The sequence below is a fragment of the Canis lupus genome, chromosome 12 (genome assembly GCF_048164855.1).
Source record: "Canis lupus baileyi chromosome 12, mCanLup2.hap1, whole genome shotgun sequence".
Lineage (NCBI taxonomy): Eukaryota > Metazoa > Chordata > Mammalia > Carnivora > Canidae > Canis > Canis lupus.
Genome location: NC_132849.1, coordinates 27,179,107 through 27,201,981, shown reverse-complemented (window position 1 = coordinate 27,201,981; position 22,875 = coordinate 27,179,107). Strand labels below are relative to the sequence as shown.

The 22,875-nt window shown below is 40.5% G+C and overlaps 1 long non-coding RNA gene and 1 gene segment (V, D, J or C); one reads left to right on the top strand and one right to left on the bottom strand.

Moving 5' to 3' along the window:
• LOC140601358 (immunoglobulin kappa variable 3-11-like) overlaps positions 1 to 22,730 on the bottom strand; it is a 77,316-nt gene extending 54,586 nt beyond the window's left edge. Inside the window, exon 1 of the V gene segment in view lies at positions 22,575 to 22,730.
• Positions 1 to 22,875, top strand: part of LOC140601359 (uncharacterized) — a 53,627-nt gene that overhangs the window by 709 nt on the left and 30,043 nt on the right. For 2 of the 3 annotated variants that reach the window (XR_012004369.1, XR_012004368.1), the window contains exon 2: positions 14,008 to 14,174. This is a non-coding gene — a long non-coding RNA (uncharacterized lncRNA). Of the gene's footprint in view, positions 1 to 14,007; positions 14,175 to 17,299; positions 17,466 to 22,875 lie in introns of those variants that run through there. The other variant, XR_012004370.1, reaches the window with a different exon arrangement.

Below are 22,875 nucleotides of genomic sequence, written 5' to 3'. Positions count from 1 at the left end.
CCAAGGCCACACAATCAGGAAATACCAAAATTCAGGCCTCAAATTCAGGCAGCCTGATTAAGAGCCCAAATTGTAAAACACAGTGTGGTCCCTTCTTAACTGCTATTCATAGCTGCCATTCTCAGGGACCAAGCATCACTGAGTCTATCGCTTCTCGGCCTTTTGGCTAAGATCAAGTGCAAGAATCACTGAGTCTTCTGGAAAGAACTTGGAAGTCAGGTCAGGAGATTGAAGAGCAGAGGCTGGATGGCATGGCCCGGTCACCTGGAAATAGACTGAGATTTAAGGCCAGAGTTCTTCCCATCTGTTAGCAGATGGAACAACAAGCTTATTACAGACATCTCAGGAGAGAAATCCATGGTGGTCTGCAAAAATGGAGAGTCAGCCAAGCCTAAAACAACTAGGAGTATTGGTCTAGTTTGGAAAAATAACTCCTGAACCAAAGGTCCCCCTTAGTGCCCCAACATCTTCCACCATCCCAGTGCTCAGGCCCCAGCCATGCCTTCCACCCATCCCCACCCCAGGTGGGTTAGTATCGAGTTTCATGGTGACTGGCCTAAGAAGATTAAAAAAGTAATGCCACCTTTTGAGGGAGAGTCCCAGGGACCAAGATAGCAACTGTCATGGCAACGGTCACACTGCTATGGTCAAGGAGAAGACCTTTTGGGGAACTGAAAATCGAACCTTGAGCACATCTGTTGGTTTCACTCCCATCCTCCTCCAACAGGCTGGGTGGTACCCTCCACACCCTTCCAGCAGTTTCTATGGACCCCTGCACCTGGGTCCTCACAGTGCCTGGCGATGTCTGTGTCCAGCACTGGGCTAGAAGTAACACTGACTTTAACTTTGCTTGATACCTTTCCACCTAAACCCACTGCCCCATTGCCAATCCTAGGGCCCATCTCCCCCTGGAAAACCTCAGCCCGGAATAGGCAGCACCATCTCAGAGGTCTGATATGGTGATAGGACCTACACAGGCTACATGTAAGAAAGACATTGTAAGCAAGCCAGTTGTTCCCAAGTGACAGTGTTAGCAGCTTGCCTTCCTACACCATGCAATCCTAACAACTACAGCAAAACTTGTTTATATGATTGGATGTTTGGAAGCCCACCCTCATTCATTCCATAGACATTGATTAGCATCTTTATGTACATGGCTCTGTACTATGTTCTGCAGATAACACAGTGAACAAGAGAGAGCCCTCAGTCTCAAGGAGCTCCCAGCCTAATGTGGAAACAAGTTAGCAGAAATTGCAACACAGAGCAATGGGATAGACTGTGGGGTATCTCAGAACTCTATGGAACCACACAGGACATGCACATAACATGTGCTGAAGATTGGAGAAGGTACATGCCTTCACCCCCTGCCCAAACATTAACCAACCTAGAACTTGCTGACACCAAGGGTGTCCTCATAAATCACTCTAGTGTTCCAGCCCTCTGACTGGGAAGCCATAGGTTGCATTAATGAGCTCTGACATGGGTTCTCATCACTTGCAATTTATGTTGGAAGTAGGATCCTTTTGGTCTCTGGTTCTTTGTCTATAATAAAGTAACAGTAACAAAACTTCTGTCTTTGCATCACTATGAACATAAAATAAAACACTGTCCATAATCTACTTAGTACAAAGTATGCCACAGAGTCTGTGCTCAATCTGACCTCTTCTAATTCTCCTTTTTTAAAAGATTGTGTTTATTCATTTGAGAAAGACAGAGAGAATGAGCAGGGAGAAGGAAGCAGAGGGAGAAGCAGACTCCCCACCAAGCAGGGAACCCCACGTGGGGCTCTATCCCAGGACCCTAGGATCATGACCTGAGCTGAGGGCAGATGCTTAACCAACTGAGCCACCCAGATTCCCCTGACCTCTTCTGCCTTCCTACCCACTTGGTTTAAGAGCAAGCAGGTGAAGCCTCATTTACTGAATTATTTGTTGCCCTTCACTGTGCAAAAATACAAACATCAAAGAAAAAACTAAAGATAGAGGAGAATAAGAAAATAGATAGGGATCCCTGGATAGCTCCATGGTTTAGCACCTGCCTTTGGCTCAGGGCATGATCCTGAAGTCCCAGGATCGAGTCCCACATTGGGCTCCCTGCATGGAACCTGCTTCTCCCTCTGCCTGTGTCTCTGCCTGTCTCTCTCTCTCTCTCTCTCTCTCTCTCTGTGTGTGTCTCATAAATAAATAAATAAAATATTTTAAAAATAAAAGAAAATACATAGATAAATAACCTGGGAATCAGGATATATTCAATCCAGTCTCCTACAACTTCTGATCCCACAGGCATTTCTGGATTCCTCCATTCTATAGACATTTATGAGTACCTGGTCTGTGTGCTAGGAACTGGAGGTGGATAGTGGGAGGTACACGGGAAAGAGAAGGACACAGAAGCCCTTCTGGGGCAACAGCTTGACCTACAAACTCTCACCTTGAGACCTTCAAGATCTTCAGTCACCAAACAGATGCTCAGGCCTGTTGCCTGGGCCTGGATAATATGAGAAGAACCTCCTACCTATTCCCATTCAATTTTCACTGTACTCTCCACAGACTCAAAACCCCACAAATATATTTCCAATATATATTTTCCTTCATTGTCCACCAAAGACAATAATCTAGACATGAGAAAATTCTGGATTGAGGATCACTGATCCAAACAAATACAGATGACCCTTGAACAACATGGGGGTTAGGGTTACCAAACCCCCACACAGTCAAAAATCTACTCAAAAAGGTCTAACATTTACTTTCTGGAAAACTTGACTATTAATAGACTATTGTTGACCAGAAGACTCACTAAGAACAAAATAGTTTATTAACACATATTTTGTATGTCATATGTATTATATACCATGTTCTCATAATAAAGCTAATGAAAAGAAACTGTTATTTTTAAAAAGCATTAGAGAAAATACATTTATAGTACTGTACTGTATTCATCCCAAAAAATCTGCATGTAAGTGGACCCACACAGTTGGAACCCATGTTGTTCAAGGTCAACTGTAATCTGCTCTGGACTTCTACATTTTGGAGAGATTTTTAAATTTTTCTCTCTTCTCTTTTTTCAAAAAATAGAAAATATTGTATGCATGTGTGTGTGCAACATTTTATTTAGCAAACCAATGTTTATAATTTAATTCCATGGTGTGTTTAATTAAAGTGCATTTACAAGAGGATTAGAGGAAAAAGGATAATAAAGAGAGCTGAGAGAAAGACAAAAGATAATAGGGATGGAATTAAAAGGAAGAGAGAAAAGACAGAAATAGACAAACATGGTCAGCTCTGTAGAAATCTAATCAGAGGTCTTGCTCCTGAGGGATGGGAGTTCTCATGGGCTCCTGAGAACTGCTGTGTTTTGAAAGATTGATCAGCTGGTGTGCACTCACTACACAAGCTCCCATTGCTAGATTAAATCATTCCAATGAGTCTCCACTGACTATACCAATCAGAGGAGCCACCTAGAGATGGAATGCTCTCCTCAGATGGCAACACTAGTGAAGAGAGCCACATCAACCACAAGGTTGGAATGGGTCTAAGGCTTCCTGCCCTTATGTTAGCTTGTTTTCTCCTTTCTACACCCTCCCTGCTCCGTTAAGACTGTAAATGCTTGAAAATACAGTGTCTCCTAAACTGACTATAAAAAAAGACAAAGTTCTTGGAACAGGAGAAGCTAATAGACATTTATGGAAAATGACACAATCCAACCTTCATTGCCCTCACCTCGACAGACCCTGCCCCCAGATACGTATTCCCATCTACAGCATTCCCCACCCCGGCCACTAGGCTCCCTCCACCCTCAACCTCAATTTGGTTTTTAATAAGCATCGTTGCCCAGAAATATAGTAACCCCTAATTATTATGTAAGAAAGAGAAATATACTTTTCTCAATTACTGTATTCTGCAGTAATATTTTATAAGTTAAATTTAACAGGTTCCTAAAGCTTATGTTTTCACCAGACCTACCTGATGAGACAGCTGCAAATAACCTTTTCACCCATGTCACCAGATTCATGACATACTCCAAGATAATGAGTCACATGTCAAATGTAAGACTATCGAATTTATTAACCTCATAATTCTTGTTAGCTATTTATCTGCAGGTATGTCTGAAAATTAACAAATTATTTCTATTTCCAGCTGACCTAAGGAAATTCCACCTTCTCCAAAAGATCAGCTGTAAATAATGAGATAATCTGATGATTTCACCCAGAGTCCACTCTCTCTTGATATCCCATGTTACTGAATTCACTGTGTACCACCTATCACTTATGTGTTTGATCTGCGTAAGGCTCGAGTATCTCTGTCTTTATTTCCCATCAGAAGTTAAGCTCCTAAAAGGCAGGGCCTTTGTCCATCATAAAGAAACCAACAATGTTTTACCTGGACACTGTGCACCAAAAGAACACTTGAGAATCATAATAGTAGCTGGAGGACCTATGGAAAGTCATTCTTTATTTCTATACTTCAGTTTATGATTCATCTACTATTTATTAAGGACCGGAACTAGAATTTTTACACCTGGATATTTATACAATTTTTTACTTGTTACAGTGTTTAAGCACAAAGCACCGTGCCATGGTTATTCAAGCATTTCTTGAAAAAAATTAAGTGAGCGAATGAATGATGACTTGTTGATGGTTGATATATGTTTATAGAACTATTATTGGGGTTGTTTTTCTGTGTGTCTGGTTGTTTTTATTTGTTATTTGGATACACCAACTCACAGAGTGTGACATTACTACCCCAATTTACAGATGAAGAAATAGGACCAAAAAGACAGAGAGACTTGCCCAAGTGAAAAAGCCAACTTTTAGATAAATCTGCCCTCTGATTTCAAACCCATTGCCCTTTTTGTTCCACACAACCATCTGCCTGGAACTACACGACTAGATCTGATGACCCAGGTCTTCCTGTTGTACTTGTAAGCCACTTTCCAACTGTGGTTTTCAAGGGTAGTCTTCTTATTCCTTTGCTATCCTTGTACAGCATGCCTGCTCTAGGCTGCCTTTAGTCCCAGAGAATGTTGCATGTAAGTATAAGAGACTTCACCTTCTGGAGCCAGACTGCTACAAATGAAATTTCATTTCTTAGGACCCAAGATAATCTGACCCAATTCCACCAACACCACTCTCTACTCAGCACCATGGTCATTCTCACCACTTCTGTAATGTCTGCTCACGATAGGCACTTCTACTCGGAGTGGAAAGGATAAGCCCACTTTTTGGTACAGTGCTTTGACCAGAGGCAGAAAGCCATTGAGCTGACAGAAAAAAACTGTTCATTTGGACTGAATAACTCAGAATTATTGCTCTTTCATAACAGTAAAGGATTATTCTGTTTTCTGTCCAGACACATTTATCAAACAACCTTATTTAGTTAAAAGAATAAATCTTTTAAAGAAATGTGTGTGAAATTATTTCCAACATTAACTCTAAAAAGAAATACTGGATCTATAAAACTTCCAGAATATATTTAAAATTTTGATAACTTCTTACTCCTGAGTTAAGAATGTGTTATAGACAAGAGAAAGACCCTAAAAGAAAGGATATAATCACCAAGAAGATGTTGTTTTGACAATAATTCCAAGAGTTTGAGTCACCATGAGAAGATATTAGGATGAATGTCATACATCTTGTCTTCAAGAAATCTGTAGAAAAAATAATCCTTGCTTCCCCCCAAAAATGGCTACAAATAAAGAATGACACCAAATTGGACACTGATGTTCTAAGAAGAGCCAACTAAAAGTATCAGAGTGGATGGAATTTGGGTTGAATTAATCAAGAATTTTGGATAAAAGAGCTGAAGGTGAGTTCATAAACTATCAGGACTAGAGAGAAGTGCCCAGAAAAGTCAGACTACCCTCTTTATTTTAATAAATTAGGATATTAAGGCTTCGAGAGTTGACTAACTTACTCAACGCTGTTAGTAGTTGAAATTGAGACAAGATTAGAAGCCAGGTGTTGAGGCTCTCTGTCCAGTTCCCTTTCCTCTGGTCTACAGTCTAAAGCAAACATAAGCAAGAGGGCCTTGAGAAGTTGGCACATAAAATGACTGAAAAGGGGCCCCAGATGAGAAGGACAACCCAAGCCATGCTACTTTGTTAATTTCTATTATGGAGGGGTAGGGAGATAATGATCCTTAGATTCACTGACACAAACATCAACATGCTTTCTGAACTGGTTAGATTGGACTAGTTTGCACTGGATTGGCTGGCACAGGGTTGAACTGATCTGACCTAAATCGAATTGAAAGCTGGAAGACCACTGAGAGTGAGAGCTGTGTTCTATCTCCTCAGACTCTTCCCCTAAACAAGAAGAACCCACTAACTCATGCCTTGGAAGAGCCAATCTAAGTTTACATACTACCTACAGGGTAAGTCACCACATAAAATCAATGTGTTCCTGAAAAATCAATAAATTTTGGGGGGCCATTCAGGGAGAATTCTTTTGAAAAAAAAAGCTGGTCTGCCAAAATAAAATGTAAATCACACCTGAATTCTCCATTTGCCAACTTGACTGTTGGTATATCGGCTGTTCTTGAAGGGGTATGTGCCTCTAGTAAGGCTGACTGATGCTTGGGAAAACCAGGCATTTTATAGAGAAGTAGCAGGCCAAATCCCTGAAGCTCAAAATCAGAGCTCCCAGGGCCTCTCCCTCGCTTTGGATTCAATATCTGGTTGTAGGGAATTTGAGAAGGAAGATCTACAGAAATGTAAATGAAAGAGGACTCCATAATCTACTGGATTTGTTGTTCTTTTTTTCCTCTTTAAAAAAAATCAAGCCATTCAAGACAGAGATCACAATGACTATCACAGAGGAACTTCTGCCCCAGAGAAGGATGGAAACTTCACCCAAGGGCTGGAACAATATTCAATCCAAGTCATTATTCAGAATGAAATTATTCAAAATGGTTGGTCTGTGTCAACTGTTAAAAGGGAAAGCCTACTAAAAAGAATGTTTTTGAAATTCATCCATAAATCCATAATCCTAACACATCCATTATTTTGATTCCTCACATTATATTCTTGTCTAATATTTATCTATGTATCTTTATACAAGGCTCCAGGATAATCCACATCCTTTTAACAATTTTGTGTTCAATTTCTCCCCCTCGCTATTTCACCCCACTTCTCTTTTCTACTTAGATGTCATATTGATCATTTGGGGTTTTTTAAATGTTTTTAATGAGATAGTTTATTTCTCTCTCATGTAAAGGGCCAGAGATGAGTGGTCCAGAGCTGGGATGGCACTCCCCAGTGACAAGAATCTAGACTTTTTCTATCTTATTGTTCTGCTATGAGTGATTTTCTTTCCTCAGGTCATCTCACAGGCCAAGATAGCTGCTCGAGCTCCAGCTATCAACTCCATTTTCCAGCCACAGAGAAGAAATGAGGGGGAAGGAGGCATTATACACATGACTTCTGCTTATAATTAACTGGACAAAACTTATTACATTGCCACATCTAGCTGAAAAGGAGGCTAGGAAATAGCCTTTATTCAGAGTGATTATGCATCTAATTAAAAATCAGAGGTCTTAAAAGGATGGGAAGTGGATTCTGGGGGTGAGAGGCAACTTGCAATCTCTGCCACACCATTCTCCTTCAATAGGCATTTGGGTTATTTCCATATTTTTTAAAAGTAGGTTCTATGCCCAAATGTGGAGCTTGAGATCACAATCCTAAGATCAAGAGTCACATACTCTACCAACTGAGCCAGCCAGGCACCCCTTCCGGAATAATATTTCTATTATTCCATAATTTTGGCAGTGAGTTTCTTATGGAATATGACTGAGTGGGGTTGCTACTTATAAAGTATGTGTATTATTCTCTAGATACTAACAAATTCTCCTCCAACATTGTTGTTCTGATTTACATTATCACCGGAAGTATAGCTGATCCTTGATCTGCACAAATTTGAGCTTTGCAGATCCACATATATGCAATTTTTTTCAATTTTTTAAAATAAATACAGTATGGTACTGCAAATTTATTTTTTCTTCCTTATGACTTTCTTTTTTATTCAAATTTTAGTTAACATACAGTATAATATTGGTCATAATGATCATTTGAATGATATACATCATTTTCTCTTGATAATGCATAATTTTACTTAGTCTTTTCCCTATTGTTGGACCCCATAACCTTTAGTCTTGACTCTTAGGATGGTCAGATATGCCGGCATACCACTCTCCCTTGAAAACTGAATTCACAGACCATCATAGTGAGCATGTGCCTGTGCTGCTAAGGACGCTTAACCCCTAGATACTTTGTCCCCAAGGCAGCAACTGGTCATGTCCTGACTCGAACTGTTCTCTAATTGTTTCATACATATTGGTTTTGTCTCATTACAACACCGCTAGCTCCTTGGGATCAGAGGACCGATTTTCTAGCCTCAAGGCTAACCAATAACTAGCACTCATGAACAGAAAAAAATAAACTTATATGATCCTGGGTGAATAAACATTTTCTGAGTGCCTAGCATGTGTGGGATGCTTGCCAAGTAGTGCCCCATCCCTTTGCTCAGCTAATTTTCACAACAACCCTATGAAGGAGATATTCCTACTTTAAAAAAAAAAAAAAAGACTGAGACTCAAAGATTGGTTTGACTTTCAGAAGAAAAAAAAAGAGGAATTTTATAAATATCAATTTCTTAAAATCTAGTCTTTTGGGCAGCCCCAGTGGCGCAGCGGTTTAGCACCGCCTGCAGCCTGGGGTGTGATCCTGGAGACCCAGGATTGAGTCCCACGTCAGGCTTCCTGCATGGAGCCTGCTTCTCCCTCTGCCTGTGTCTCTGCCTCTCTCTGTGTGTGTGTGTCTCTATGAATAAATAAACAAAATCTTTAAAAAAAAATCTAGTCTTTTAAGATTTAGAACTTTGGGAGGAACCTTTAATTCTTAAGCCAGAAAGGAAGAACAGTTACCATGGAAATAACCTTCCCTGATGTTAAATTAAATCACCTGCTGTTTTCTGTGATCCCAAACACATATATGGAAACTTATTCAAGCTTTTAAGTGGTATGTGACACCTGCCTTAGAGAGAGTTGCTGATAGAGAGCAAATGGGGATTGTCAATGTGGTGAGATGACATACTTTAACCATCAAGAATCATTTTTAGGTCCAGTTACTTCTGCTAGAATAATACTGTTGGGAGAATGGAACAAGACAGAGATCATGAATTCAAAGACCTGAGCCCTAATCAGAAACATGGACACAGAATATCAAAGCTTGGAAGGACACCAGTTGAGGTTACCAAGAACAAGTCCTGTATTTTACAAGTGAAGAAACTAAAGAGGTCAATTGACAAATGAAAGGCCCCACAGAAGTCAGGAAGATGCCATGATGAGGGGACAGATCCTCATCATGTCATTAATCTGAACAATAGGTGAAGAAGCAAGGGGGCTTCCATAGTGCCACGTCACATGGAACAAAGCCTACTATTTTAAGAACCCACCCCTGCACCTGCTGCATCCAGATGGGCTTGGTAAAAGAAGAAATGAAAACAGGGTTTTCTCACTACGGGGCTGGGATGAGGGTCCACGTCACTGGCTGCTTCAGCCACAGCAGAGGAACCAAATTTTGCTGATGTGTACCCCATAGACGTGGAGGCCTCTCCTCTAAAATTCCCAGGTCAATTACTACAGAGCTCTCCTACTCCATCAAGGAGAAAAATAAGGCAAAGTCAGTGATAGGGAATATTTAATACTCTGGCTCACATGAAGTACCTCCCCTCTCCTCCCCTCCCCTCCCCTCTGTGTGCTGATTAAGCCAGAGGAATGGGAAGGAAGAGAAGGCCCAGTCTAGCCATAGGTTAGAGACAGAAGAGTTAAAAACCCACACTTCCTACTCAGCATGTCCAAAAAGGAAAATAATTCAATTTGGAATCAACTGACAAGAAAAGCAGAAAAATATTAATCATAGTTTCTTGATAATAATAAAAACAATAAAATTACAGAGACACCTGGGTGGCTCAGTGGTTAAGTGTCTGCCTTTGGCTCAGGTTGTGATCCTGGGGTCCCTGAGATGGAGTCTCGCATCAGGTTCCCTACAGGGATCCTGCCTCTCCCTCTGCCTATGTCTCTGCCTCTCTCTGTGTGTCTCTCATGAATAAATAAATAAATAATCTTTTAAAAAATAAAACTACAAAGGAAGATTATGGACTTCAGAACTAGGGAGACATGACTTTGATTCCAGCTCTGCCACTAACTTGGTTGACTAGCCTTGAAATTCACACTATCAAAATTTCAGTGTCTTCATCTGTAATTTTCAGATAACAGCACCTCTTTGGAGACTATTGTAAGGAACATGACAATATGAAAGCACCAGTAAGGGCCTAAGTAAAGGTAGCTACTCTTGTTATTTTTATCAACTTATGCAAGTATTGCTTTAACCTTTTGAAACCCTTCACTGCCAGTTCTTCGTTTTGGGACATGAGCAAATCAATCCTGTCCTTGGGGGACCATTGATGATACAAAGCCCACTCTCTACTATTCTCCTCCTCCCAAGAACCTGCCACTCAAGTGCAAAGGATCCTGAATTTTAGGTTAAATCATGTCATCAGACCTCCTTGCTCTATGACTACCTGATGATTTAAAATCTGTTGTGTGCAGTTATCAAAATCCACAAGCCACCCCCCCCTTTTTTTTTAGCAAAAGGTAAAATTAAAATACCTACTGCAAGGCTAAGGAAATTCACAAAATTTGTTAAATAACCTCAGAAAATTCCCTATTAATTGCCCCCACTTAAGGAATGGATGATTCTAATTAAAATAAATGGATGAGATTTTAAAAGATTATGGATAGAGTAGAATAAAACCAGTAGACTGGTTTCCTTTCTTTAGCAATTTTCTTTCTTTAATAATTCAGAAGTCACTTCAGAACCTTACAACAAGTTACTATAGTATGATCAGGACACCTGGATGGCTCAGTGGTTGAGCGTCTACCTTTGGCTCAGGGTGTAATCACAGGTGCAGGGATTGAGTCCCACATCAGGCTCCCTGCAAGGAGCCTGCCTCTCCTTCTGCCTTTGTCTCTGCCTCTCGCTGTGTGTGTCTCTCATGAATAAATAAATAAAGTCTTTTTTTTTAATTACTATAGTACAATAAAAAGGCAAAATGTTTGCAAATTAAGAATCCATTTCATAAAATATCAACTAAACTTCATTTTATGTATTCATACTTCTGCAACTGCAAGAGCCTTATAAACTGCAAAGGACTTTACAATTGTAGGGGGCTCTGTAGTTATTATTTGCCTCTGATTTCTGACCTAGGGTATTTTTCCTTTTGTCTACTCCCCTTTTGGAGAAGAGTAAGCATCTGATGCTTGCTAAATAGTCTTTAAATGCAGTGGATGGAGGGTGGTGGGGTAGGGTGGTATCTGGGTTGCTCAGGCAGTTAAGTGTCTGCCTTCAGCTCAAGTCATAATCCCAGGGTCCTGGGATCAAGCGCCATCCTGGGCTTCCTGTTCAGTGAAGACCCTGCTTCTCCCTCTCCCTCTGCCCTTCCCCCTGCTCATTCTCTCTCTCTCACTCTGTCTCTATCTCAAATAAATAAATAAAATCTTCAAAAAGGAATAAAAATTTAAAAAATAAAAATAAAAGCAGTGGACTGTAGTCACTCCTAGACCATCACCTTGCTAATAATCTTGAACGTGTCACCAGGCCTCCATTTCCCAGTCTGTAAGATGAGGGGATTGCACTGAGTGACTGAGAAGGTCCCTTCCAGATCTAACAAGCCATGATTTCCACATGGCAATATGAAGAATTTTTAAGGTCCTTTCTTTGAATCTGGTTTGCTATCCATAATTTGGAAATAGCCACTTTAAAATGAAAAAAGGTCTGGCAAAATTCATTTGAGAACACTGCTAAAGTTTTACTAAGTGAAAAGGCATATGAAGAGGTACCACCCTAAGGAAGATGAGTGGCCCAAGAGAAATTAAGAGAATGCTCTGCCAGAGGCTGGGCCCATAGTGCAGATTAACCTATGACTCCCCTGACGTGTGCACCATGTGTCACGCCTCCACAGACCTTTTAGGAGTTTACCACCTAAAACATATGCTCACCCACATGGATGTTAAGAATACACCAACAGAATCCAAGAGCAAGATTAGAATATTATCCAGATTATATAAACACATTAAGCAGAAGAAAGCATAAATTAAATCTAGAAATCCCTAAGTATCCTGGTTGGAGTATCAACACTGGACAAAATTGCCAAGGCAACTGTTCTAGTCTCCCCTTCATCAGTGCTGTGGATGCTAATTGAGAAATTTCTAACCTCAAATATCATGTTTTAAAATAGTCAAGTGGCTTGGGGCACCTGAGTGGCTCAGTTGGTTGGTCCTCTGCCTTGAGCTCAGGTTATGACTGCCGGGTCCTGGGATCAAGCCCTGGTTGGGCTTCCTGTTCAGCAGGGAGTCTGCTTGTCTCTCTCTTTCTCCCTTTACCCCTCCCCCTCCTCATGTGCTGCTTCTCTTTCTCTAAAATAAATAAATAATATAAACAAAGTAAAAACAGTCAAGTGACCTAAAATGAAAATAAAACCTAGTAAAATGACACTGGATTTGAAAGCAGACTTATACTTGGTTCTGGTTCTGCTCCTATGTGATGCTGACTGAGTCATTTCTCCCATTTAAAATAAGTCTCTGCCATCTAAAATGAAATGGAGGATTAAAAACAGCTGCTTATGCTCTACATCGTGTTGAGTAGTGGTCACACAAACAACGTTCAAGGAAACTCTTGAGAAGCTTATTGCAGCAACCTTCTGAACCACAGCTCCCATGGCTACAAGCAGAATTCCATTTCATGAAAAGCACATGGTGTGCCTTTTTGCCCTCATCAGCAATCTGGAATGAAACTGGTTTTTCTACATGTGATGGGTTCACAGGCCTGCTCTCCTTACTGACTCCATGTTGAAAAATTAAACTGGTGCCAACAATTTCCCTCAACTCTCATTCTAGACAGCACCTGCAATCACAATCAGAAACAGAAAGTCAAAGTTTCCACTCTTACTATGCAGGGTTTGTGACAAAAACTAAACAGAATCGGGGCATCAAAGAGGAACTAATGCCAGACGTGAGGCATTGTGGGTTGTTTCTGTAATCTCAGTGAGATAATACTGTACAATTTAGTATGTGAAGCTTAGTCATTCCCAGTAAACATCCATGTATGTATGTATGCATGCATGTATGTCCTACCTCACCTTGAAACACTCATTTTTGCTGCCTGGAGGGGAGGGATGCAGAGGTGTGGAAATAGACTATAAAACAATCCTCCCATGGTTGAAACATAACAAGTTGGGAAACCCGCAATTAACATGGTAAATAGGTATAACCTTTTAAAAAGGAATTTAGCAACATATATCAAAAGCCATAGAATTCCACTCCCTTTAACTCAATAATTTTAAGTCTAAAAATCAAACATTAGAAAAATCCTACATGTCCAACAATAGGAGAAACGGTCAAGGAAATAATGGAAGGCCCACTCAATGGACTAACTTATACTCATTTGAGAGGAGGCTCCTGAAGTCTGTGTGGCAACATGGAAAACTCAAGGAGGCATTTGTCAGATGAGGTGTGGAACTCCACACACCTTACAATTAGCTCTATGTAAAACAATATGTGCTTATGAACAAAGATTGGGGGGAAACACTGACAAAAATGCTAAGACTACTGTATTAAAGTGCAAGATTTGAATTTTCTTCCTTTGAAAAATTGTTTATGATTTATTTGTTTGAGAGAGAGAGAGAGAGCATGAGCTGGGGAAAACAACAGAGGAGAGGGAGAAGCAGATTCCCATTGAGCAGGGAACCCAATGTTCCTGAGGACCCTGAGATCATGACCTGAGCTGAAGGTAGATGCTTTACCGACTGAGCCACCCAGCTGCCTCTAACTTTGAAATTTTTGTTAGAATATCATTCTTCCAATCAGTAATATTCAGGAAGAGGAAAAGGCATGGAACAACTTGCCAACAGTTTGCTGCATGGTTGAAGTCAGAATTAAACCACTGTCTTATTTTCAGATTCAGATTCAGTCCAACCCTTCCAAGTACCTGCTCCATGCCCAGCCCTGATCAGATCACTCCACAGCCCTGGAACCCCTTCCTCAGCATTCCAAGCAAAGCACTGTCATTTAACCAGGCGAACACAAAAACTAACTGCCTCCCAACAGTGTGAACTGATCTCAAAGGTAAAATTTTACCAGTTATAGCAAATATTTCTTGGAATCTTAAATTGTCTTTTTTTTGCCAAGTGACATTAACCATCAAAACAATTTGTTGTGCTGTTCTGGACTGAGGATCGGCTGTCTAAAATAAATTTACAAGGGCATGTTTGGGGACAGAGACATGCTTTTTAGTTAATCAAGTCACTTCTTTCCAATTGCTCACATCCATTTGTCTGCAGTTGATTCTTGAAAGTATTTAAAAGGGCAAGACTTTGAAAACACTAAAGTGGATCAAAATACTTTACTGATTTGATCACTGAAAGTTTTTCCATTTTATTTTTGCAACAGTAATACATGTACTTGGTAAAAATCTTCACATAATACAAGGAATAATCATGGGAAGTAATTCTCTCTCTACCACTCCATATCTCCTAGATTAAGAAATTCTCAATGAAGTAGTTTAGTTCTAAAGCAGGTTTTTTAATAAAAGTAAACTGAAACCCAGTGCTAGTATGTTAGAAAAGATAAAGTAAGCTAGATGTGGAGGTACTCATTGTATAAACTCTCCTGGTAGAGAAAAAGAATTTTTGAGCTATTTCTAAAACCAAAATTTGGGGAATTCATTTAAAATTATCCTTACTATAAAAATTAATTAATTAATTAAACAAATAAGTAAAATCTTTATATACAATTCAGACTGTAAAGGTGTTCATTATAATTATAGAAAAAATATACAGAAAAATAAGTTCTAGAATTCAGTCTTTTATTTGGATGAATATTTTGGGTCATTTACTCTCTGCCATTATTTATACTGATATACACTCAGAATTAAACATGATTCAGTGAGGTTCCTACAGAAAACACAAAAAATATATTTTGCCCCATGAAATGGATTTATAATTAGTATTTGCCACATGGGTACAATGAAACACAAAATCTATAAGGTTACTTAGAGAAAGGATTCCTCTTTTCTCCCCAAAACTTTTAAACATAAATATAAAACTCTCTATGCTCACATCTTATAAAATAGTGATCTACGTTACAAACAAGAAGGAACTATAATGACTTTTATTGTATGTGAATTTTATATCAATAAAAAATAAGAATGCATTAAATAAAACCCAAGAAAACTGTACTTCATAGAAAGGAGCTGATCTGAGGCATTAGCCCAGAGAATAAAACTGCCATCTTTGCAAAGTACTTTGAGAATTTCTAAGATCAACACTTAGAAACATTATCGACCTGGGTTGATGCTCATTCAGAGACTCTGCCTGAAGCAACTTACTATGATGAAAACATACTCATTTTTCACAACTGAAATGGCATCCATTACCCTCTCTCTCCTTGGTATCTGTATTTTTCTTACTCACTCCCTTTATTTACATTTCACCAAAGCAATCTTTTCCTTTAAGAGGTTTTATCTCATTTCCCAAAGCAGAAAAGTGTAAAGCATTCTGTATTTATCTGATGGGGGGTGGGGGGTGTCACATAAATAAAAGCATATACTCTCAGAGAGGAAGGGAGGGAGGGAAAGGACAAACTATCTAGAAGCACATGAAATTATTCACCTCCCCAGACCTCTCTGGGATTTTCCAACAATACACCACACACACACACAGCAAACTGTGATGGGTCACAATGTGGGGGGGGGGGGGGGGGACTCCACGACCCAGCTCTTACCCTAGAGTTTCTGTAAGAGCCTCAGATTGAAAGCACTCACTGTGGGTGCCCTAGTGGCAGAGCAGGGCGGCTCCTCATGGGGCTACCAGGTGCCTTCAATATCAGAGCCCCATGACATTTTTGCAATGTCTACTACTCAAAGTCTGATTCATTCTTCCCTGGGAAAGCTTCCCCATTCCCTCGAATTATGTCCTGTGACTAATGAGGGTGCGTATGTAGATTCCAGCAAAAACTATCAGCCTGAACAAATCCTGGAAGAAGTTGAGGCAGGGAGGAGTCCCAGCCCAGCCCAGCCTGCATCTTCAGCAGTGGGAAAGCTTTGTGTACCCAGGAGAGCAGAGAAAGATTAGAGAGCAGAAGTAGCAAACAGTGATGATATACATCTTATCTATAAAGAAATACCCTGAATAAGGGACCTCATGACTCCTGGCACTTTGCTGGTTAAGTGGCTCAAACTGATCTCTCAGAGTCAGCCACTTTGGATAAAATGGCTTACAGAAACAGCAAAACTGTAAATGTGGAGTCCTGCACTCATCAATTTGAGTTACTTGTTTAGGAAAAAGCCCAGATGGTTCCACAGAGCATTTATTTTTATATGACACTTAGGGCCGAGAGCCCTACCCAGTGACAACTGGTTCCTCTGTGCAAGCATAATCAGCACAGTAAGGCTCAAGGTTCAATGGACACACATGCCAAACATTCCAAAGGGACGAGGAAGGACCCACGAGTTCTGATGGTGGTTGGCTTTCTTGCGAGCCCTCCCAAAATCCTATAATGGGAAAAAGGGGTAGCTCTGAAATAAACTGGCAGAGGCAAACCTCTGGGGGCCCTGGCTGGCCAACAGGGCAATGCCCCCCTAGGGTTCTGCTCTACAATGGCTATGGAAATCCCAGTGTCAGTCTCAGCCAGGGAGGCCTTGGTGTGCTGGGTTGGAGCGCCCCCTGCTGGCCCCTGCCAAAGGAGAACACGCAGCCCTTGGAAGGCCCCTGACACGAGTCCAGAGCTTAATGAAAGAGACCCAGTGTCTACAATTCTTTTTGCATCACATTCAAACTTACAAACTTATTATCATCATAAAAATGTTATTTGGTATCTCCCCAGCACACACTTGCCATTTTTCTATTTTAATAATATGATATTGTTTGGGTTTCTTAGAATATACAGAAAAACATATGAAAATAAATCTTATATAATCCCATCAGCAAAAAATAACTACTTTTAACAACATTTAATATACACAAATCATACCTAGTTGATATCACGCTCTGTGGTAGAGTCATTGCCCATCTACCCTCTGATCCATTTCCTGCCCTTGGCTCCATTGCCAACTGGCTTCTGGCTAGATTGGGCTAATGGGAGGTTCTGGTAAAAGACCGAAAAGTGAGAAGAAAGGATAAGCCAAGATATTTGTCCCTCTCTCTGCTTTGAGGAGTTTTCCACCAGTGGTTGCATCTCCTCTATGGTTCTAGATTCTACCAACTGCCCGACTTCTGGCAACACCACCTTCTCCAGCCCTGGGAGTGAAGTGGCTTCCTGCTGTTGCTCAGTTCTGGGTTGTTTCAACATAATGGTTGGCTTCTCTGCCTTTCCATCACTTGTGAAGCATTTCCTATAATAAATTCCCTTTGTTCGAAACACCTAGAGTGGTTTACTTTCTCAATTAGATCCTATTATATGCCACATCAATAATTTTGTGTTAACTTGTCACTTGGTATCATTCTATTAAGTTCTCCTGTATCTTTAGTTCTTTACAATTTTTTTAATGGCTACATAATATCTTATTACATTGCACCGCAATGGACTTGCATCATTTGAATTTCCAATGTCTGCTAAAATATAAGACTGGCATGAAAATCTTTAGGCATACATTTATATCCACATTTTTAAGTGTTTACTTCGACTAGATTCTTAGAAAGGATTTAAAAGGAATGATTCATTTAAAGATTCTTGATAGGGCAGCCCGGGTGGCTCAGCAGTTTGGCGAGGCCTTCAGCCCAGGGCATAATCCTGGAGACCCGGGATCGAGTCCCACGTTGGGCTCCCTTCATGGAGCCTGCTTCTCCCTCTGTGTCTCTGCCTCTCTCTCTCTCTCTCTCTCTGTGTGTGTGTGTGTGTGCCTCATGAATAAATAAATAAAATATTTTTTAAATAAATAAATAAATAAAGATTCTTGATAAATATTGCCCAAAAAATTCCCAGGAAGAAAAGTTAGACCAGAGTTTACAAACCTAGCCAGCAGTCTAAGAGTTTATCTCACTCTGCCCTCCACAACCCTAATGACATTAATTTATTTGATAATTTGCTGGGCAAAAAAAATAAAAAAAAAAAAAGGCATCTTGTTACTTTGCTGGGCAAAAAAAACAAAAAAACAAAAAAACAAAAAGGCATCTTGTTACTGTTTAACTTAGATGTGTTTTGTTTTTATTGTTAATGAGGTAGAACATTTTTTCAGGTGTTTATAAGTAGTGGGCATTTCTTCTTTTGTAAATTATCTATTTTTCTACATAGTTCTTAGTGACTCTCTTATTGACTGGGGCATCAGTCTGTGTTCTGAGATGCAAGCAATAGGAGTTGGCTCTGACAAATGAAGCAGAAATGAGTTTTATTGAAAACATGCCATAAAGTTCCAAAATGGATGGGAAGATTGGAAAATTAGGTTGAAATAGAACCAAGGGAACCTGATAAGCTGGAAATATGACCAAGAACCATTTTAGGAGACTAAAATGGTCTTAATAAATACCAGTGTTGATGCTGCTATCCTGAGGGTTTTCTTGGCACTGCTGCCATGCAGCACCAAATTCTAGATGCCACCAGCAGAACGAACATTAAACAGTTCTCATATCTTTGTCAATCCCTGTGACAACCTGCAAACTCTGCATCAATTCTTTCCCTCTTCAAGAAGTGGAATCTATCTCTCTACCTCTTTGAATCCAGGCTGGCATTTTGACCTGCTTTAGGCAACAAACGTGAGACTGATATGGTACAATTTCTGAGGAAGCCTTGCAGTTTCCATAAGAATGCCCCTTCCAAGAATCCAGTCACCACGCTGCGAGGAAGCCCAAGAGGCCCATGGACAGTGAAAGACCTGGGCATTCCCCAGACATTTCAGCCTCCACTGAACTGCCCTGGCTGAAGCCACATGCAACAGAGATGGGTCATCCCCACCAAGCTCTACTCAACTTGCAGGACTGTGTGCAAATGAATGATGGTGGTTTGTTATGCAGCTATAGTAACTGAAATACTGTCTTTACAGGCAAACCCTGGGCAGGAACAGCCAATTGGCAAAGCCTAGGTCCATACCCTGGCTGCCAGAGAGTAGGGAGAATGGACCTTTCCACTTCAGTGGAAGGGCAGGGAAGATATGCCCACAGCAAGCTCACACAGGAAGAATAACACCAAATAGAAATAGGGGGTTCAGAGACACCTGAGTGGCTCAGTGGTTGAGCATCTGCCTTTGGCTGGCTCAGGTTGTGATCCCAGGGTCCTGGGATCAAATCCCACATCAGGCTCCCTGCAGGGAGCCTGCTTCTCCCTCTGCCTATGTCTCTGCCTCTGTCTGTGTCTCTCATGAATAAATAAATAAAATCTTTATTTAAAAAAAGAAATAGGAGATTCAAATGATAGGGAAATTTTTTAAAAATCTGTTAAACTTAATATCTTTTTGTATCTGCTTTTTATATACTGATTTTTCTCTACAGATGCTGATAATCATGTCTCCTTCCCAAGAACTACATCCCTTACTTCCATTTTAAATCTTATTGTATATGTAGGATTATTAAACAATTGATCACTTTAATGGAAACACTTTCTAGTCAACTGGGTTTAGGAAGTTTCAAAGCTCCTGCCCTAAGGGTAAGTAGTGATACTGCCCAATGCCTGAGACAAAATAGCCACAGGAGAGAATATTTCCTGGCACTAGAAGCATCTCTCCTAACCCAGACTTGCTGTGCCCTAAACAGCGGAAAGAAAACATTCCATCAGCCTTTAAAAAAGTCTTCCAGTACTCTGAAAAGCCCTTCAGACCACTTCCATAGACTCATAACTGTTATCCCTGGCCTGGACTCTTCCTCATCCATCCCACCTATCTCCCTGAAGCCAGCAAGTCCTCTGATCAGGCCACTCCACTGCCTAAAACGCCCACTGTAGGATTAAGGCCCACATCCTTAGCTACGGTGAACATGGCCCTTCAGTATATGTCTACTGCCTTCCATTTCTCAACACTTCCCTTGAGGCAGCATTATTGGCGAGCCATACACAGCTCCCCCAAGTTATCTGGATCCACCAGGTCCTCACTAACCCTTGTCTGCACACATTCTGTTTCCACTTCATAGAATGCTTCCTTCCATCTCACTCTTCTCCCCACCACTGCTCCTGGCCTGCTGGGCTTTCACTCTTCCTTCAAAACTCTGCAACTAGAACAGCTACTGAGAAAGTCACTAAAATATATACAGTAAAACAAACAAACAAAAACCAGAGGAATTCAAAAGGTATGCTAAAAAAAATACCTACTTAGATCAAAAGAAGATAGTAAAGGAGGATCAAAACAACAACAAAAAGACAGAAGACAATGAAAACATATATCCGTTCAGAGAGTTGTACATGATTCTTCCCAGCGACATTCACCCTAAAAAGTAGAAATAACCCAAATGTCCATCAATTAGAGAATGGATAAATAAAATGTGGTCTAGCTACAGTGGAATATTCAGCAATAAAAAAAAAGAATGAAATATTGATCCATGATACAACATGAACAAACCTTGAAAACATTATGCTAAATAAAAGCAGCAAGATACAAGATTGTATAAGATTCCATTTTATATGAAATATCCAGAAGAGTGGGAATCAATAGAGACAGAAGTGAATTCATAGTTGCCTAGGGTTGAGGGGTGGGAGCAGGAGGTATTGAGGGGAAATAGGGAGTGCCTGCTCATGAACACAGGGTTTCTCTTTGGGTTGGTGAAAATGTTGTAGAATTGATTGTGGTGATGGTTACACAACTCTGTGAATATACTAAAAACCACTGACTTGCACACTTTAAATGGGTACTTATAAATTGGACTTCTAACTCACTAAGGCTAAAAAAATTTTTAACTTGAAAAACTCTGTTTCAAGATTCAGGTAAATGACCACCTACTGTACCAGTCTTCCCCAGATAGAGCACACACACACACACACACACACACACACACACACATATCTTAAGTAAACTTATATGGCATTTCATTGAGGCATATAAAATTATTGCAACAATTTTTTCTTTCAGTGAATTCCAGGACAAGAGTTAGTGAACCATCTTAAGAAAAATGTTATGGAATACAGCATCCAGATAAAAATAGAAAGCAGTGAACCTCCATGTACCTATGACTTAGCTCATGGTTTTCCCCATCTACTGTGCCCCCACCAAATCATGTTCATCAAGGAAGGAACCTAGCACAAATGACATATCAGACAAAGGGCTAGTATCCAAGATCTATAAAGAACTTATTAAACTCAACAGCAAAGAAACAAACAATCCAGTCATGAAATGGGCAAAAGACATGAACAGAAATTTCACCAAAGAAGACATAGACATGGCCAACACGCACATGAGAAAATGCCCGCATCACTTGCCACCAGGGAAATACAAATCAAAACCCCAATGAGATCCCACCTCACACCAGTGAGAATGGAGAAAATTAACAAGACAGGAAACAACAAATGTTGAAGAGGATGCGGAGAAGGGGGAACCCTCTTGCACTGTTGGTGGGAATGTGAACTGGTGCAGCCACTCTGGAAAACTGTGTGGAGGTTCCTCAAAGAGTTAAAAATAGAGCTGCCTAGGACCCAGCAATTGCACTGCTGGGGATTTACCCCAAAGATACAGATGCAGTGAAACGCCAGGACCCCTGCACCCCAATGTTCACAGCAGCAATGTCCACAATAGCCAAACTGTGTAAGGAGCCTCGGTGTCCATCGAAAGATGAATGGATAAAAGAAGCTGTGATCTATGTATACAATGGAATATTACTCAGCCATTAGAAACGACAAATACCCACCATTTACTTCGACGTGGATGGAACTGGAGGGTATGATGCTGAGTGAAGTAAGTCAATCGGAGAAGGACAAACATTATATGGTCTCATGCATTTGGGGAATATAAAAAATAGTGAAAGGGAATAAAGGGGAAAGGAGAGAAAATGAGTGGGAAATATCAGTGAGGATGACAGGACATGAGAGACTCCTAACTGGGAAATGAACAAGGGGTGGTGGAAAGGGAGCTGGGGGCGGGGGGTTGGGTGACTGGGTGACAGGCACTGAGGGGGGCACTTGACAGGATGAGCACTGGGTGTTATGCTACATGTTAGTAAATTGAACTCCAATAAAAAATATACAAAAAAAAAAAAAAAAAAGGAAGGAAGGAACCTAGCAAATATAAGTCCATAGCAGTTTAACAGCAATTTGGCATCTACTAAGTGTTTTTACAGGTCTCCACCTGTTCGAAGCATGAATTACCTCTTTTAACTCTTGAAACAACCCTAAGAGGTAATATTATTATACCCATTTGACTCTGAGGAAACCAAGACTGAGAGATAAAATAACTTCTCCAAAAGCTAGTCAGTGGAAGATTGGAATTCTCAACCAAGGTTGGTTAGTATCTTAACCACACCTACCTCTCAGAAAAAGTAGTATAGCACAACTAAAATAATCATTTAACTTAGAAGCGGAAAGAATGGTGTTCTCTTTCCTGGAGTTAAGTTCACTTACAAGGTCAAGAAGCATAGATGAAGTATAGATGGTCTGAGTTCAAACTGGGGCTATTGAGTGGACCTCCTGGGGAGCCCTCCCTTTGACTCAATGCTGTGGGCCCTAAGGAACATCCAAGGCCACTGGAGATGCTCAGGCTTGCTCCAAGAAATCAAAGGATCCTTCAAAATTCCAGAACAAGGACACCACCAGAGTTGCCTTGAGTTCTAGAAGCAGAACTCAATAGTTCACCAATAGTCAAGTCATTCACTAGTGTGGCTACTGAACACATGAAAAGTGACGAGTCCAAGACGACATGTGC